Source organism: Choloepus didactylus, chromosome 1 (assembly GCF_015220235.1).
Source record: "Choloepus didactylus isolate mChoDid1 chromosome 1, mChoDid1.pri, whole genome shotgun sequence".
Classification (NCBI taxonomy): Eukaryota; Metazoa; Chordata; class Mammalia; order Pilosa; family Megalonychidae; genus Choloepus; species Choloepus didactylus.
The window spans coordinates 111,157,863-111,177,796 of NC_051307.1; the positions used below are offsets into that span (position 1 = coordinate 111,157,863).

The 19,934-nt window shown below is 37.2% G+C and overlaps 1 long non-coding RNA gene across 5 annotated transcripts in view; it reads right to left on the minus strand.

The window, feature by feature from the left end:
* The window catches only part of LOC119537368, a 379,219-nt gene that overhangs the window by 97,145 nt on the left and 262,140 nt on the right, over positions 1–19,934 (minus strand). The window contains exon 1 of one of the 5 annotated variants that reach the window (XR_005217426.1): positions 557–571. The exons of the other annotated variants lie outside the window; for them this stretch is intronic. This is a non-coding gene — a long non-coding RNA (uncharacterized LOC119537368). Of the gene's footprint in view, positions 1–556; positions 572–19,934 lie in introns of those variants that run through there. 5 annotated transcript variants of the gene reach the window in all.

Below are 19,934 nucleotides of genomic sequence, written 5' to 3' on the forward strand. Positions count from 1 at the left end.
GATTTTGATGCCTACCATTCAAAGCAAGCTTAACTGCCCCAGTTAGCACCCAATAAGGGAAGAATCCAATAGTGATAATCTTGTCATGTCTCTTGCCATTCAGGATAACATTCTTCCTAAATAGACCAAATGGAATTTTTATTATTATGAATAGTAACTTCCATTGATTGATTAGTTCCCCAAAGTCAGGCATGGTGTTGGACCCTTTAAAAACATGATTTAATCATTATTATCATCTTTAGGTAGGTATTCTCCCCATTTTCTATGTCACTACACTGCTTCTCTACTTAAATTATGACTTTTAACTTGATGACTTAGGGTTGTAATGATGAACATCAGTCATTGTGCTATGTTGTAGAACAGTGGTGTCTCCAGAGGCTGTAAGTTTATAGGCTACAGAGACCATGCTTCGAGGTTCTTTTGTGTGTCCATCCTTTCATAATGAGGCTATCAGGTGTCTCTCTTTGCCAGGCCCCTTAATGTTTTTCCTGATATACATCATCTTATTTCTATGGGGTATGGGTTGGAATTAGTTATCCATACATTAGTAACTTACATTTCAAGAAGGATTCAGTAAGTTCTGAGGGAAGGTTTGAGAGACTTCTCTTTTGTGTCCTCTTGGCCATGTGAATGCTAATGGTTGTCCTTTGCCACTCAGAGACTTAGTCCTAGGCTATGTTCCATACAGCTGAGCTTGCTGAATAAATGAGATGAGATATGCTTTTTTTATTTTTAATTTTGATATAATTTCAAACTTACAGGGCAGTTATAAAAATAATACAAACCCCATAAAGAAGAACTCCAATACACCTCCACCTCCCAGATACCTTAACATTTTGTCACCTTTGTCATTACACTCCCTCTCTCTCTCATCTCTCATCTATCATCTATCTGTCTAATCATCTTTTTTCATAACATTTGAGAGTCACATACATCATATTCCTTGAACACACTTAACAAGGATATTCACTTATATAATCACCTTCAGTGCAGTTATGAAGTTCAAGAAATTTAACATTGATAATTAATCTTACAGTCTGTATTGCATTTTTTTCTTATGTCCCAATAATGCCCTTTGGAGTCCTTTCTCCTCCATTCATAAATCCTATCTGGTATCATGTATTGCATTTACTTGTCATTATCTTTTTAGTTTTTCTTTATTTTTTTAATTGTGGAAACATAAATTTTCTCATCCCAATCCCTCCCAAGCATGCCTTTTAATAGGATTTATCACATTCACAATATTACAGCACCCTCACCACTATCTATTTCTCTAAGTTTTCCTTCACTCCAAACAGAAACCCTACCCTCATTTTGCATTAAATCCCCATTATCCCTGCCCCTCTGCTCCTAGTAACCAGCACTCTCCTTTCTGTCTCTGGGAGTTTGCGTATTCTCTGATATTTTCTTTGTGGTTACTATGAGGGTTAAATTTAACATCCTAAGTCTATAACAATTTTGTTTGTTTTGATACCAACTTAATTTCAATAGCATACATAAATTATGTCCCTCCACCTTTATGTAGTTCTTGTCAAAAATTACATATTATGAGTCCAAAACTATTGATTTGTCATTACATTTTATGCATTTGTCTTTTAAATCCTGTAGGAAGTAAAAAGTGGTGTTAGAAATAAAAACTATATTTTTATTTATATTTATCCATGTCATTGTATTTAATAGAGATCTTTATTTCTTCATGGGGTTTCAGTCAATAGTCTAGTGTCCTTTCCTTTCAACCTGCAGAACTCCCTTTAGCATTTCTTATAGGGCCAGTCTAGTGGTGACATAATCTCTCAGCTTTTGTTTATCTGGGAATGTCTTAATCCATCCCTCACTTTTTTTTTTAATAATTAAATTCGGTTTTATTGAGATATATTCACATACGATACAGTCATCCATGGTGTACAATCAACTGTTCATAGTACTATCATATAGTTGTGCATTCATTAACCCAATCTGTTTTTGAACATTTTCCTTACACCAGAAAGAATAAGAATAAAAAACAAACATAAAAAAGAACACCCAAATCATCCACCTCCCCATCCCACCCTATTTTTCATTTGTTTTTTGTCCCCACTTTTCTACTCATTCATCCATAAGCTGGATAAAGGAAGTACGAGCCACAAAGTTTTCGCAATTACACTGCCACTCCTTGTAAGCTACATTGTCATACAATCGTCTTCAAGAATCAAGGCTACTGGGTTGGAGTTTGATAGTTTCAGGTATTTACTTCTAGCTATTCCAATACATTAAAATCTAAAAAGTGTTATCTATATAGTGTGTAAGAGTGCCTACCAGAGTGACCTCTTGACTCCATTTAGAATCTCTCAGTCACTGAAACTTTATTTCATTTCATTTTACATCCCCCTTTTGGTCAAGAAGATGTTCTCATTCCCACGATGCCGGGTCCAGATTCATCCCCGGGAGTCATATCCTGCATTGCTAGGGAGATTTACACCCCTGACCCACCCTCACTTTTGAAAGTTTTGCCAGCTACAGAATTTGTGGTTGGCAATTTTTTGCTTTCAGCACTTTAAATATATCTTCCCACTGCCTTCTTGTGTCCATTGTTTCTGATGAGAAATTGGAACTTAATCTTGTATGTGACATGTTGCTTCTCTCTTGCATCTTTCAGAATTCTCTTTGTCTTTGGCATTTGACAGGTTGACTTTAACATGACATGATATGGGTCTATTTGGGCTTATTCTGTTTGGAGTTTGTTCAGCATCTTGGATGTTTATATTCCTGTCTTTTATTACATTTAGGAAGTTTTCAGCCATGGTTTCTTTGAATACTCTCTCAGCCCCTTTCTCTCTTTCTTTTCCATCTGGGACTCCTACCTAGAGATCCTGTGTTTTTGAGTGGTCTTTTACTTGATTCGGCATTCTCCCTGTTACTGCGGTTCTTTATATTCTGGAGCTTTTAGAAAGATGTCTCTTCCAATATTTTCTAGTTGTTCAATGCTTCTGTGGGGAATGTAGTCCCAAAGTGCCCCAGTCCACCATCTTGGTCAGGGCAGGGCTGAGATATGCTTTTAAGCAGTTCACCAAAGTCCTATGGAGCTGTAGCCCAGTGGACAGATTTTATATGCACACTTACATCATCTAACATTGCTGTTAAATGCAGAAAAATAATATTTGTCCGTATCTACTTACTCACTGTTACCCCTGTCCTGAATCTTATGCTATCCTTACATGCCTTTAGGTAGGATGATTATATATGTTCCTGTTTCCCAGGACTATACTAGATTAATAACTTTTAATTATACAATTATAATTATTAATAACACCCCATTTAATTGTTAAAAGAGTTAAAATTATAAAGTTTTTGGTTACCTTAACTGTACAGCAATGCTGACTGTTTTGGCACTCCCTACATGTGACTTGCTATAGAATAAAAGATGTGGAGCTGTCCTATTGGAAAGTCAGACATTTTGAGCTTTACACCCTTTTTATTAAAAAGTAATCTCCAAGATTTTTTTTCTTGTCTTCTTGTCCCTTAGAATCAGTTGGACTATTGACATTTTCTTTTTTTTTTTCTTGAGAGAAATAGGAGGGTACAACAGCCAATATTTTCTGAATCTTTAACATTTAAAAGATATTTTCAAGTTTCTCTTACAGGTTATAAGGACCTCTTATAGACTATGAGGTAGGCATTAGACAACCACGATTTTGAGTGCTTTCTCATTTACATAAGATGTCAATCTGATCTAGTCATTTATTTAGCAGCAGAGGGCCAGGGTAAAGCCTAGTTCCTAAGGAAAATGAATGAAAATTTCTGTAACTTGAGAGAAGGGGAGGAGGGAGAGAAAGAAGAAGAAGAAAAGGAGGAAAAGGAAGATGAGGAGGAGGATAAGAAGGAGAAGAGGAAGAGGGAGAGGAGGGGGGAAGGAAGATGGGTGAGAGGGAGAGAGAGGAAGGGAGGGGTAGGAGGAGAGAGGAGATTCATTCCTAATTCTAAATTCTGACATCACCAGACACAAGATGAGATCAAGTTCAAATCCATATAGATGAAAAGAGGACTGGAGACCATGTCTGCACAATACCATTTATTCAAATTTAAAACTCAACTTATTCAGTCCAAACTCAATGTATTTCAGAACAACCAGCTCTATACTATTTTGGAGACATAACAACTTAATGATATCCTCTTTATTTTGTGCAGAACAATAAATGATGGAGAAATGCACATAATTTTCAGGGTTTTTGTACCACTCAAGACTGAAATATGAAGAAAATGCTGCAAGTCAGAAAAATAAGTAGGAACTTGTGGCTGGAAACTTGTTAGGCCAGATCTAGTCACTCTTGAGTGTGGCTGCATTCCGGTAGCTCCTGTCATGGTAATAAGATCAAGGAAGATAGGGCGCAGATCGCAAGGAATCTCTAGTAAGAAGAACAACAGCTTTACTACACTCTCCCTAATCCTTGGAGCAACCTTGAAATATAGGTGTTATGTTTTTTGGTAGATGAGTAAAGTAGTTTCAGAGAGTCTAGGTAACATTTCCAAGGTTTCCGAGCTCTGGATTTGAACTCAGGCCTCTCTGTTTATAAAAAGGATGCTCTTTCCTCTATACTCTCCTGTGTTTTTAGAAGGGGAACTTTTCATGTCACTGCTAGGACTAAAATCTTCTTATTTTAATGCTACAACCAAATTTGCTAATGTAGTGACTTATTTATCCTTTTCTGTGTAAAAACAGTCATTATCATCACTTTCATAGGAAATGTTCCCTTCCCTCTCTGAATGTCAGCAATACCTTAGAACACTCAAAAGACTCTTCCGGATCCTGCTTGGAATTGTGGCTATTGGTGTACACTGTCTAGCTCCCCTGTTGGCTACATATCCTCAAGGAGCCTGAGACCATGTCTTCTTCATTTCTTGTATTTCATTATCACCCATCCTTGTACTCAGTGGGTGCTCAAGAAATACTTGTTGAATGAATGTCTAGTATAACACTGAAATTTACCCATTATGTAAATCATTTGAGCAAAATTAAGAGCAGCAACTGGTTTCCCAGAACAGTGTTTCTCAAACAGTGATGTGTGCATGCATCACCCGGGGAGCATGTTAAATGCAGGTTCCAGTTTACCGGTTCTGGAGTACAACCTTAAATTCTGCATTTCTAACAAGCTCCCAAGTGAAGTCCATGCTGCTGGTCTGCTGTCCACACTCCGAATAGCAAGGACAAGGAAAATTAAGAGGGAAATTCCATGGTGCTTATTCTTTTAAGTAGAGATCAAAGGACACTCTGGAGAAATAAAAGGAGCTTGATGCAAGGGCAAATTCAGGTGGTATCTGTTCAAAAGGGTATGGGGAAAAGGTAAGACATTTGGGAGGATTTGGAAGACTGTTCTTTCAGAGAATAAGCATTTACTAAGTACCTACTCTGTGCAAGTCACTGTGGAATGTGTTATTCCTAGGTCTTGCTGTGGATTTGAGACTATTACTAGCTAGCTATATGTTCCCTGGCATTGGTTCTCAAATTTGAACATGCATCATAAATACCTGGAGAGCTTGTTAAAACAAATCTTTCCTGGGTCCCATTTCCAGAGATTCTTATGTAGCAGGTCAGGGTTGGGGCATAATTTTGCATTTCTAACCAGCTTACAGGTGAAGCCAAAGCTGCTGGTTTGAGGACCACACTTTGAGAACCACTGTTCTAGGGCAATGAGATTAATCCCTGAGGTTCCTTTCAGCTCAAAATCTGAAATCTATGTTTCCCTGAGCATAAACACAAGACTGTAGCAGTCCAGAAAGTTGGGTCAGTTAACACAGTCTCAGTGTTTTGTAGTCAGAGGGGAAAGCTGAAGTATCTACCAATAAATAGCAAATTCAGTTTTAATGAGAAGTAGTCAAGGAATGATTAAAATTTACACGAAGAAGGAACTACATTTAAATGTTAGCTGTGGGCAATTATAGATTATTTTTTCCTTCATTTTTTTGGTATGTTACAAATTAAATGTAATAAATAGATAATGATTTTGTCAGTAGAAAACAAACCTTTTTTTTTTTTTTTAATTTAAATTTAAGATGCCTGTTATGGCCTTCCCATCTACTTTGTGTCCTTCAAAGCATCTTTTTTCAGGTCTTTCTGCTCATTGCAAAATGAGGGATCTTTTTTTTTTAGCAATAAAGTCTTTAAAAGGCAGATCTAGTTGAAATACAAACACATTGTAATTAAGTAATCTGTAGCAACTCTTCCATCTAAGGTTGATCTACATATACTTCTGAAATAACACAGTTGTTAGAAGGCATTAATGTGTATATGTCTGTGTTTGTGTTTGACTGGATCTGTAGGATAAACACTAAAATGGGTCAAGTTTGCCTACAGAGTTCTCATTGGTCTCTACCTAGCTCTCCCAAACCCTTCGGTTGCTCCTGGCCTTGCAGAATCCTTTTCTCTCAGAGCCCACTCCACAACACAAACACACACACAAACATACATAATCCCACCCTTTCAGCAAACCTGTTTCTCATAGATAGCTGTCTTCTCTTTTCCCACCAGAAAACCAGACTGCAAAGCTCTTGAGACAGGTCATTCCCATCAAAAGCACCTAAAACAGGACTCGGTTAGCATTGCTTGAGTGAATGAATGTCACTAGCCTGTGTTGATTTCGAGCACAAACTGCTCTGTCTCCCATCCCTGCATACAGACACTTGCTCCCTCCCCTTTCCTGCTTACTCTCCTTCCCCCAGTAAGTCTTTCCTCTATGAAGTCTTTTAAGGCTAGTTCAGTTTTCTCTGGAGCACTAGTGCATTGAGATCCCCATCCCATAGTTCTATATATGTAATCTAACTTTCTTGTGTGCAAGGAATAGATTACAAATTCTTTGACAGTGAGCGTTTATAGCCCTGGGTTTTCCATAGTTTTAGAATATGGATATAAATTCTGAGATTGATTCCTGAATGCACACCCTCCACTTGTATTTTGGAATAAATTCCTCACATATGTTAATGATTGTTAATGACCTGATGCATTTTGCTCTCTGTTATGATATATAAATATAAATACAATATGTTTATATATCACCCTCCTCTCCATCCCACCCCCAGTTGGCTTTCCTCCTCCTCAGGGTAAAAGTCCCTTCATACCCAGCTTTTACTGTCTAGTCCCATCTCTTACCATTTTTATCCCAGCTCTTTGTTTCACTGTACCTATACCCATTGCTTGGCATGTCTTACCTTCCCTTTCCCCTTTCCTCCTTTGCCTGCCTCTTGCTCTTCAGTTCTCCTGAGTGCTTAGCACCAATCCTAACCCTGTCCCAATGCTTATCACTGTTTATTTAAATTTCCTCATTTTTTGGTCTGATTCTCATCTAGATTAGTATAGATCCTCATCTAGATTAGTATAGAGACTATTTATTTTTCATTTGCCACTTAATAAATATTACTTGAATATTGCATAAATAAATAGTTCTCTGTCCCAAAGTAATGACTCTCTTTAAAATGGACATATCAGATGGACATAACTTGAGTGACGTATTTTAAGGTGTGAAGACTGTTTTCCTCAAGTCATACCCTGAGGTGCTTCAATCCAGTCTTAGATATCTTTACTGTCAAACTGCAGGTGAGAGGAAGAAAGAAAACTTCCAGTGCTCTTTCTTTCCTGGTCCTTGCCTTTTCACTAATAAGATATGAACCTTCTGTAGGGTATGGCATCTTGGGATCTATGATGGTAAACTTGATGGACTTGATTTCAAGAAAATGTGGTTAAGGCAAAAGGAAGTGGCTCTGACTGCGGGTGTTAAAGCTTACATACCTACAATCTGCCCGCACCCCTGTCTCCTCACTTCACCTCCACCTGCCATTATCCCCAAGACAAAACATCTGTATTATTATATACACAAGCCCCCTCAGGCTGAATACTGCTTACAGTGTTGTCCAGTCACAAGACTCAGTGCCAGGAGGAATTAGGAGACCTGGGGTGCAATTATAGCTTTGACTAGCTGGTCATAGGAATACGGGATTGTTAACTACTTTGGGTCCCATTTAACAAAACTGCCAATTGGAAGTGTAGCATTACATTATCTTGCTACAGTGCCTTCAAGTTTTCCTCCTGATACACATTTTAACCTGACATCACTAAAAAAAAAAAAAAAAAGGAAAGAAAGAAAATAGTGAGAGAGGAAAGAAATATTGGCAGATTGGCAGGGTATTTGGTAAGATGTTGATTTCAGTGAGAGTGGGTGGATGGTGGTGATTCAGCCTCGGGAACCACACCTCTTGAAGTGACAAGTGCAGATTCCATTGTATTGATCTGATAGACTCAACCCAGTGGACTAGGGATCAAGATCAGTACATTGACTGGAAAAAAGCATATCTAACCTCCCCAAATAGTTTGGAAACAATAGGTTTAAGGTAACTTGTTTTGTCCATCCTACATGTCAAGAAAACCACAATTCACATTTGCCTGCTCAAAAATTGTTATTCCAAAGTACTCTGAAACAGTACCTGAGGTATTAGGTAATTAGAACCTAGAGATCATTTTTATCTGTCTGATTGGTATGCCAATTTTTGATCATTAAAATAGCCATCTATCTTTCTATATTCAAACTTAAACAGCATCTACTATTAGAAATGTGTGTTCTCCAGGCAAAACCACAGGAAGTCTCAAAATGCTGCATTTTAAATACTTATATTTGCTAGGCTAATATTGCTCTAAATTTTAACACTATTGGTTTTCTTCTAAAATTAATTTTTTAAGTGCAGTATGTGTTCCTTACTGAAAAAAAAAATACAGATAAGTTAAAAGAAGGTAAAAAACACCCATAATCCCATCCATCCATCTAGAGATAAGCATGTTAACATGTTTCTCTCTCCAGCAGACTTTTACATTTATTTACACAAATGCAATCACACTATGCATACTATTCTTTAACTTCCTTTTCTTCATATGTTTCACTAAGATCTTTTCTACGTCAGTACATACAGATCTCTCAGCTTTGGAATGAGACAGCTGTGTGTTTTGGGGCCACTTAACCTCTGTAAGTCTTGTCCCTCACATCTTTAAAAGGACAATTCTAATTATACCAAATACAGAGCCTTGTTGTAAGGACTGAATAAGTTAATGCATTTAACTCAGAGTTTTGATGCTGGAACACAATAAAAGTTAATGCTGATACTATCCATCTTAATGTCCATATAGTGTTCCATTTTATAGAAGCACCATAATGTATTTAACTATTTCCTTATTAATGGACATTTAGTCCCCCCACTTTTATGGGAAATTATAAGCACAAAATACTGCAGTGAACATCCATTTACACACATAACTGTACAATTATTTCCTTAGGATAAATTCTTATAAGTGGAATTGCTGGGGTATAGGATATGCACAATTTAAATGCACATACTGGAAGATTTCTCTCTAGCAGATGCTGTGGCCATTTAACCTCCCTTTAGTAGCTTTCATCTTTATACACTGTCAGTACTAGAAATTATTGCCCTTTAAAATTTTTGCCTATTTGAAAGCAAAAATGCTATCATTTTCTTTTATTTTTCATTTTATTTTTATTATTAGTGGGGTGATCATATTTGCACATTTTGGGGGGATGTTTGTATTTTTTATAGATCAGTTCATGCTCTTTGCCTGTTTTTCCATTGGGATATTCAAGTATTTTTGTTTAATTTATTTGCAAAAGCTTGTTGAATATTAGATATTATTTCTTTCCCATTTATTCCCCTGATTTTGTTTTTAATTTTTGTTATGGTGATATTTGCTCTACAGAAGTTTGTTGTTGTTGGTTTGTCATAAAGTTAAAGCTGCTAGTAATTTATTTTACAATTTCACCTTGTGTCCTGCTAAAAATAAATATTCTCATAAATTTCCTTTTGGTAATTTTATAGTTTAAAAAAATTTACATTTAAGTTGTTAATCCATAAGAAATATATTTTAGCATATGATGTGAAGTAGACAGGGATTAATGAATAATCCTTTTTTCCCATGTTTTTTTTTTTTTTTTTAATTTTTCCCAGAAAAGGATTTTTTTAAATTAAAGTAATTGCAAAAAGGAAACCAAAGGAGGGCCCCAGGCTGGGACAAATAATACCTATTTCCTCCCTTGACAGAACAGGGGGAGAAAGGGCCTTCACATCCTCAGTGGTCAACATGAGGATCCCCTCCTCACTGTGCTACAGCCTCCTAGGGGCAGGGCCCCACCTGCAGGGGGCTGGGGTAGTCAGTGACCCAGCCTGCTGGACCCCAGCCCTTCTTCCCTATGAAGAGTATCTTGGGGGAGGGGAACATGGGCAGAACAGGGGGAGGCAATGAGGGTAAACATTTGGCGCTGGTAGCAGCAGCAGCAATGGTGGGCGTTTTAAGAATGAAACACTGAACAAAAAAAACAACACAACTGTCCAGAGGTAGTTTGGGAACAGTGGAAAGATGGAACCAGAACCAGGAGAGGTGGGAGTGGGCAAGGCTCACTCCTTGTTATTAGTGCCCCATCTGAGGAAAGGGGAAATGGACCTAAAGTGGAAGGAGATAGATTTGGGCAGGTGGCCCCAGACCCCCTTAGGTGGCCACCACAGGAACCTGGGCCTCCTCAGCCCCACCTGTACAAAAGGTGACTCACCGTCTCCATCAGATTCCAGGGTGAGGGTAAGGCAGGCTGGAGCCCCCAGTGAAGAGGGAGGGGTTGAGGACTCAGACCCCTCCTCCCTTCCTCTACCTCCAAGGGAGGGTCACTGTTCGACCCAACTGCAGACCTAGTAAGGTTGTGAGTCCCAGCTGATGACAAGGACATGGGTTGGTTGGTGGGAATTCTTAGAGTCCTGAGTACCCCCCCTACATTGGCCATACCTGGTGGCTGCCAGTATGGGGCACATCAGAGTTAAGATGTGGCTTGGGCCCCTTTTAAGGCCAGGGGAGCTCCCCCAAACTCCTTATGGGAACCAGAGGGAAGAGTGGAGGAACAGAAAAGGGGACCACAAACCAGGACCCCAGACAGTAATGTCCCCACCCCAAAAGAAGCGGGACATGCAGGTGCAGGGTGCGGCCAAGTGGGAACATTACAAGTGGCAACATTAGCCTTGTCTAAGATGGCAAGTGTGTGTGTGTGGTGTGTGGGGGGGGGGCGGACAGGAAGGGTGGCTGGGAACCAAAACCTAAGGAAAACTTCTCTCCCTGGGTCACTTGTGGCCCTACAGTGGCTGGAGTGCTGTGTAGTGTGGTGGTGAGGGCATGGGTGGAAGTGGGGGTGCCCAGGAAGGTTTGTTGATTTGTGTCCTGGGGGGACAGGGTTCCCACTAACTGTTTATAAAACTAATTTTTTAATTACCCAAGCAACACATGAATATAATCTCATTATTAGAATATGAGACACAGATAAAGATAAAGGGCCTTTTAGACACCTCCTTTCTACTTAATTCCAGGACCCTTTATTCAGAGATGCCACTATTTCACTTGGTAGGTATCCTTTCAAACTCTTTTCTATATTTTACATATATATACCTGGAGAAAATTTATATGGTCAATTTTTCCCTACTGATAGGTGTGGTTTTACCTTGAGTAGTAATATTCTGAACCTTGATTCTTTTTCAGTCAGTGATGTTTTGGAGAGCTTTCGGTGCTAGTGCAAAGAGATCTATTTCATCCTTTCCTATTTATGTGTCATATTCATCATATGATTCTTGCATAGTTTAGTTAGTCAGTCCTCTGTTGATGGTCATACAAATTTTCACTAGTTTAACCAGTGCTACCTCTTTGGACCTGACTTGTGGTGCCATTGTTTCTCAGAGAGATACGGAGAAGTGGAATTGTTGGGGCATGGGATATACATATCTTTTTTTGTGCTAGGTATTGGCTTACTAATTTTACATTCGTACCACTAGAGTATGAGAGCAACCCTGCTTATTTAAAAAATCTCACATTTACTAATACCAGATTCCCAAATAAACATGGGTCTGTTTCTAGACTCTATTATCTTCTACTGCTTAGTCTGTTCTACTAATACTTCACTGGTTTGGTAGAATTAGGGAAATCCATGAACCAGGCTGGGCCTAAAAGCCATGTAATAGTTTCTACTGCTTCAAATCATATAAGGCAAATTATTTTTCTATAATCAGCTCCAAAAATGGTGGAGTAAGCTTTTTGTGTAGATTTGTTTTTTCCTGTTTCTACAAAGGTGTTAGAGTTTTGTTTGCTTGTTTTTTTTTTTTTTTTTTTTTTTAAACATTTCAGGGAACATTTTAAACTCTTTATTTAGAGGCACAACTACTATAACTTTGACTAAGACAATGGAGACGGGAAGTGGGGAGAGAGTAAAATATTTCTCTGTGTGCCCTTTTGAAATGAATTCTACCAGTTCTGTAAGATGGGACAATAGGCAGGATTTCAAGAAAGTTTCTAAGCTCTTTACATGATTTTATAGTAGCTGTCATTTCTTCTCTGTTTTTCTGCTGGGGACAAATCTGAGGAATACTGGTGGGAAGAGGCAGTCTCTTATCACTGCTGGTGTTTCTTTGCCTTTTTCCTTTCCCTTGAGATTTGATGAATGCTGTGGGCTGTAGGACAGTACAGTTCAAGAGTGAATATTACCGACAATAACAACTGAATAAAATACATGACACTGGACTGGATCTAATAATGGGGGAGAAAATGCCAAAAGGACATCATTGGGACATAAAAAAAATTAGAATATAAATTGTAAGCTTTTATATATTAATGTTAAATTTCCTGAGCTTGATAACTGTATTAAGGTGGTTACATAAGTGAATATTCTTGTTCTTAGGAAAAGTACATGGAAATATGAGGTATTCAAGGAGCATAATGTACACAACCTATGTGCAACTATTTAGAAAACAGATTAATACATTGACACAGAGACAGACAGGATAGCTGGATAGCTACATAGATGACAGAGAAAGAAGGAAGGAAGGAAGGAAGGAAGGATGGTAGGAAGGAAGAAGGAGAGAAAGGGGAAGGAAGGAAGAAAGGGAACGTAAGGAAGGGAGGGCAAATGTGGCAAAATTTTAAAAGTGGTGGTTCTGGGTATATGGTTGGGGGGCATAAGTTGGAGCTATCTATATAGGTTTTGTATTATTTTTGCAACCCATTTTGTAGGTTTGAAATTATTTCAAATAAAGGTTTATAAGACATAGAAAAGAGTGAATATTATCACAACTGGGGAGCCAAGGGGAGACAAATTACTAAAAAATGAACTTTTAATTACTGAAGTTTTATAGTACATTTTGCTATCTGTAGAACAAATTCTTTCTCCTTTTATTTCTTCCTTCAATTTTTTTTTTTCTCTCGCTATGACGACACACTTATTCTCCCAAATAAATGTTAGAATCAGTCTATCAAAATTAAAAATGGTATTGCGATTTTATTTGTTTGTCTTACATCTATACATTGACAATGGCGAGAATTAATCTATTTGTCATATTGAGCCTTCTCAATCAGAAAAATGTATGTCTTTCCATTTTTTCAAATTTTCTTTGTGTTCTTTAGTAGAGTTTTAGAGTTGTCCTTTATTATGCCTTTCTCATTTCTTAAGTTTATTCATTTCTCATTTAAAAGTTTTGGAACAAAATACTTATTTGCTATAATAGATGCTTCCATGGTTAAATGGTTTTACATACATACACATACTTGATATATTTGGTGGTTGAGCTAAGAAGTGCTATGAGAAAGTAGTTAAAGCTTCATTTCACAGTCATTGAAGGAAAGCTGTTTCTTAGAACCCTTTTACCTTAAGGGAATTAGATAGGGAACATAGATAATATTACAAATCTTGGATAATTTCAGCATTCACTTATGTGGGAAAAAAAAAATTCGTTCCAAGTCATTTCCTTACCCAGTTTTTTTTTCAGAGAAGTGTTTGATTAGGATTATTAATGTGGAATTGGCCATATTAAAAATATTCCCATGAGATCAATTGATTACTATATCTCAATGTTACATTGTATCTTATATTGTATATTGTAGAAAAGCAACAAATGCTGCTTGTGGTAATTACTGGGTAATGGCATTATGAGTCATTTCCTTTTTCTTGTTTATAATTGTATTTTTCTAAAATAGTTTAAAAATAGTTTCAAAATGCCATCAGAACATGAGTCTCTTTCATCCCTCATTTCATTCTTCTCCCCAGGTTATTTTTGAATGAGAGGAATCCCCAAGTTGTTTGGCAAATCTCAAGATGGTTCCATGTATCCTTAATGTTGCTGTAGTTTCTTATCATCCTGGGTAAGCTTACAAAGTCCATATTCTCCCTGCAGGCCCTCTCTGGAACTAAGGCCACTCCAGATGCAATAAATCCTTATTCTTTGGCTATATAGAGATTGGGGTATAGTTCCTCCTGGAGCCTACGACCTAGCTATCAGAGTTGGTGGGAACTAGCTCAACTGTGTTTTTCTGAGTAGGGACTGCATTGCTCCTTTCCCCACCATGATTGTTTGGAGTCTCTTAGTTACTGTCTCGCTGGGAGAGGCTGCCCTTGGGATAACTGTGGGCTACTTCAACCCTTGCCCAAACCATTAGGGTGACATCAGATACATTATTTAAATGGGATCAGAATTCACAGCAGCCTAAATTTCACTGCAAGGTGCAGTAAAACTAAAGCACTTTGGACCCCCCCCCCACTTCCCCCCCAAAACAGAAAAAAAAACAAAAGTCAACAGAGAGGTCAGTTTGGAACTTTTAGCATCTCTCAGAGATTCCGTTGACTCCCTTTTGCTGGTTCATAGGCCTTCCTGGGACGTCTCTAACAACTAACATTTTTTTCTTAAAGAGGTGGGGAAGTTAAGATGAAATGTAAATAAGAGAAGTGAAAGCAGAAGGTAAGTAGAATTAGGAGCCAAACTTGATTTTTGTTTGTTTGTTTCTCACCAGGATCTCAGAAACTGGGATTAATTAATTTTAAGAACAATTCAGGCATTAGCAATTTGAAGGAGATGCAGTTTTCTTGTTTTATTATGGAGTTCAATTCAAGTTCTGTTAAATCTATAAAAATAGATGTGAAGTATGTGTATTATATGACAGGTCCATCTAAAGAATCTTGAATAGAATATAGGGCAGATACAATGGAGCGGCCAAGCACATGTAATTTACTCAACAAATCTACAGCACTCCCACATTGATTTTTTGCAGTTTTCTAGCCCCCAGTCACTGAACAGAGAAAAAATGGCTTACTTTCATAGTGTAGTGATACTTAAGGCTACAAAATGTTCATCTTTGTGCCCCTAATTCAGGGCTGTCTTTTTGTTACTTTTTTTTGATGGGCTTTTTAGGTCATTTAAGAAATACTCGTCTTTTCTAAAATGTTATGACAAGAAAATAAAATGGTTTTTAAAATGTTCTGATTGGTTGATTAATTTTGCCCCTAAGATTATATTATCCTAGTGTTGTTTTTAATGTTTTAACTATTTCTAAATGCAATTATCTTGAAATAACTATGAATAGAAAATTGTATGTAACTGAAAAGATAGGATTTCATAATGTATTAAAGTACCTAATTTAGTAACCAGAATAAATGGGACACACAGAAACCATTTTTGAGACTGTAATTATAAGTTAAGTTACTATTAAAATGACATGCATATATATTTCCAGTTTAAAATACTTAAGGCTTTTTTTTAGCATCTAAATGCTTTCACTCACAAGAGGAGACAGTTGTGAACTTCTGAGTTCATACATACCCAAAAATATTTCCACAGGATTTACCTACATACATAACAAAAGTGATCTGTCTATATTGTTCAGATCAGTGTAAACAACCGATATTTGATCCCTGCACCCCACCACCTTCACCAATTGAGGATTTGCTTACATTTTAACCAGGGCAGTCAACTGTGAAATATGGTCAGATTAATATTTGAAAATCCAAATAATAGTAGAGCAATGATACTTAACCATAACCAAGCCTTAGGGATATTGTATGTCTCTAGCTATAGCTGCCCCCTCCCATTTTATTTACTCATAAGTATCATTAATACCAAAGATATATAACCTTTGGTGCCAATATGTCACTCTCTCTCTTCAAGTCTTTAGTAGTTGCATGCTTATCTTTTTCAGTCAAATGTATTTCTTATCAAAAAGAAAAAAAAAAGAGTGAGAGACCCAACAATACAGTGTTATCGAATTTTTTCAGCTGAGGCCCACATGTCATTCAGCATTCAGACATGCTTGCGCTTGATTGATGGATGGGTTTGTGACAAATAAAACTAGGATCAACAGCTTTGCACCTTTTCCCCCATCACAGACCAGAGTAAAGCATAACTCTGTAACAATAGTGGGATTAGGGATGCATTAGCTCTCCATCGACCAAAACCCATCCATTCCCATCAATACTTGGCACGTAATAACCTGAAGCTATGATAAGGAAACAAAAGAAGGAGAAAAGGGACAGGAGAAAACAAATCAATAGAAGAAGGGAATGTCTGAAAGATGCACTGTCCATATGAAGATTTTTTTCCCCTGCATGCTGGGCTAATGTCCCTGAATGAGGAAACTGTAGATCACCCAGAATCTTGAAGGGGGGAAAGCAAAGCAGATGGGCACATTGTTTATGCACAGGTTTGGCATCTGCAAATTGATATTTTGACTATGTTTGTTTTTTGTAGGCCAAAAGAAGTGTTACAGTATTTACCATTAACCTGGGTGTCTAAAATTGTTCTTGAAGAAAAAGGATGTTTTCACCTGAATGATTCAGACTCTGTAGGACAGATCCTGGAATAATTACAACACTCTCCTGTGTAGACATGGTTTTAATGTCCAAAATCCTGAGCATGGTTGTAAAGGTTCCTTAAAAATAGTTCGTATGGGGAATCTTAATTAACTAATTTACTAAGAGTCACACAAAGCATATTTTTATCTCTTAACAGACATAGACTGATACCCATTTAATGAAAACTAATACTTGTTCTAGAAGAGTCTTACTTTTCTAAGTAGATTTTTTTTGGTAAAATCTTTCTACATGAAAATTTATCTTCATTCTCAATTCATAGAATATTTTGATGATAATTTCATCATTTTCCCCACAAACAATGGACTGTTAAGCTTATTTATTCAGATATTTTGTTCCTTTTCTTTAGAGAGCTTTTGATTTTTGTATTACCTATCATATTTGTCCTAATTTACAATTTATTCTAATTGGCCATTGAATGGGATGGCATGGTTTTCTTCTGGTTAGGATGAACATTAGGGATATTTGTTCTTCTCTGAAGAAGAGGTGTGAAGGGAGGTAAAGCCCAAGTTCTAATTGTGGAGCCAATGATCTTGGGAAAGGCACTTCATCATTTTGCTTCAGTTTTCACACTTAGAATAAGAAGAAAATTATATTGTCTAATTTATCATTATCTTCACCATCATCACCATCATTATTAATATTATCTTTTGTTCTGCATTGACAAGCTGTAGTACTTCATTTCCTTGCTAAAGTTTGCGAAGTGTTAGGAAGAAAAAAACCATTTAGTTCTTTCCTCTTTTTCTAGCTCTGTGGGAAGATGGAAAGCCCTTCCCTTCACTTCTGTAGCAGTAAAAAGAAAGAAGAGAAATTGCCCCATCTCCAAAGAAATGTGTAGAAGATTCTTATGAAAGGACAGAGTTCTAAACGATAGACTAGAGAATCCAAGGGATTAAAAGAGTTTCCAGATTTAAAAACAATTTAGGGAGGCTTTATTGTTTTATTTGTGGAATAAATTCCAGTTTTATTACCTGAGCTCAAATCTTTTTTCAGGCAATCCAAAGTCAATTATAGGTGGTATTGAATCAACCATATGTTTAAAGGCAGATTTTGGCTTGTATTATTGAAGGTCATAGGTATATTAGTCAGAAAACACAGCAGTGTTTATATAATTACAAAGAGAACAACAGCATTTTAATTATGATTTTAGAAGTATGCTTTGGGGCTAAAAATGATTAAAAGTATTAAAACCACACACACCTGATATTTTCGGTCATATAGCATTTTATACATATTAGGATAGCTGATAGTTGCTCTGAAAATCTTTATCTGAACTGAAAATATTTTAGGTAACATACCTGATTAAAAGCATATGGTTCACTTTCTTGCCTCCCAAATTTGACCTATTTTATAACTGATACAATTCAGTAGGGACTTTTTTTCAGATCCTAAATACAAGGCCAACTGTGAGGTACTCCAAATAAGTGATTTCGTGGGGGCACCTCTGCTAGTGATGAATGAGCCCCCAATATCCAATACTGATACCGGTGAGTGGGTTCATTTTATCCTTAATAAGACCACTCACTACTTGCACATCTGCCCCTTAAAATTGAAAGCAGATGCTGGCCTCTGACTCTAGAACCTTTATAGCCACATGGAGCAGGTCCAGGGATCCAGAGGCTTAGTGTTCTAATATAAAAGACTGTTAATAAGCCTGGTCTATCTTTTAATATAAATGGGAGCATGACCTGTGCAAAACGGATCGTACGTACCCCATTGATATCTTTACTTTACAGTGTAGTCAGCCTTTTAAGCTTTTAGTGAAAGCTTTTTTAACTACTCTTAAATCTGTGACTGTACACAAAACTCTCTGATTTGGTTCCATTTAAGTTTCCATAAGTGAAGTTGCAAGATTCACATATATATGCATGTATATGGACTCAAGCAGAACAAAGCAATTCTCCGATGGTAGGTTTATATGTAAATCTTTGGATGATGCTTGAATACATGTTACTATGTGTTCCAGTTTGCTAATGCTGCCATTATGCAAAATACCAGAAATGGATTGGCTTTTATAAAAGGGGTTTATTTAGTTACAAAGTTACAGTCCTAAGCCATAAAGTGTCCAAACAAGGCATCAACAGATGATACCTTCACTGAAGGATGGCCGATGGCATCCAGAAAACCTCTGTTCTCTGGGAAGGCATGTGGCTGGCATCTGTTGATGCCGGGTTGTGTTCCAGATCCTCTCTCAGCTCCTGTGCGTTCTTGGTCCTTTCTCCCAGGACATTTCTCTCTAGGCACCTGGGGGTCCTGTCTTAGCAAATCCTGGGGCAAACTCTGGGTTTCATCTCGTAGCTAAACGTCCTTCTGTCTGCATCTCTAAGTATCTCTAAGTGTCGGTGTCAGCAAGCATCTGGGCCTGTGTGGCTCTTTTTAAAGGACTCCAGTAAACTAATCAAGACCCACACTGAATGGGCAGGGCCACACCTCCATGGAAATAATTTAATCAGAGTTATCACCTACATTTGGGTGAGTAACATCTCCTTGGAAACACTCAATCAAAAGGTTTCAATCTAATCAACACTAATACCTCTGTCCCCACAATACTGCATTAAAGAACATGGCTTTTTCTGGGGGACATAATATATCCAAACCAGCATACTATGTTATCTATTTCCTTAGTATGTGTATCTTAAAGGAGAGTGTAAGTCTCTGGGGGATAATGTTTGTGTCTTATCCAAAATTTATTGTACATGAACCTATTATAGTGTCTGTAGGTTCTCTAGAAATAGTAGGTATATGGAAAGGAACATATACATGCATTCATGATGATAATTGTAGATATATCTCTAAGGGGATTAAAAATTATCAACAATTATTAATGTTTTGGACATATTCATGCTAAAAATCAAAGCAGCAGCATAATGGTAAATGGAAAAGTGTATTTCTTTTGTCATTCCAGGACTCAGTAACAGCCCCAAAACAAAGTATATTATGTCCACAGGAAGTACTGGTCACCATTATAAAATTTATATCAGCTTGCTTAATAGAAAATGTGTATGCTAATTCAGATTGCATCTAAATGTAACATAAGACATGTTAAAGCTAAATGTAAAATTATGGTGACTAGAATACAAAATACAAAATAGGTATTCCTAAAACTTGCAAAGTTTTTTCTTCTCTTTGCCACATGTCAAATCTCATATTTTCTTTTCAAATTCTCAAAAGATTTCAGATATTCTGACGCAGGGGTTGGCAAACTGTTGTCTGCAGACCTGCTGCCTGTTTTTGTGAATAAAGCTTTATTGG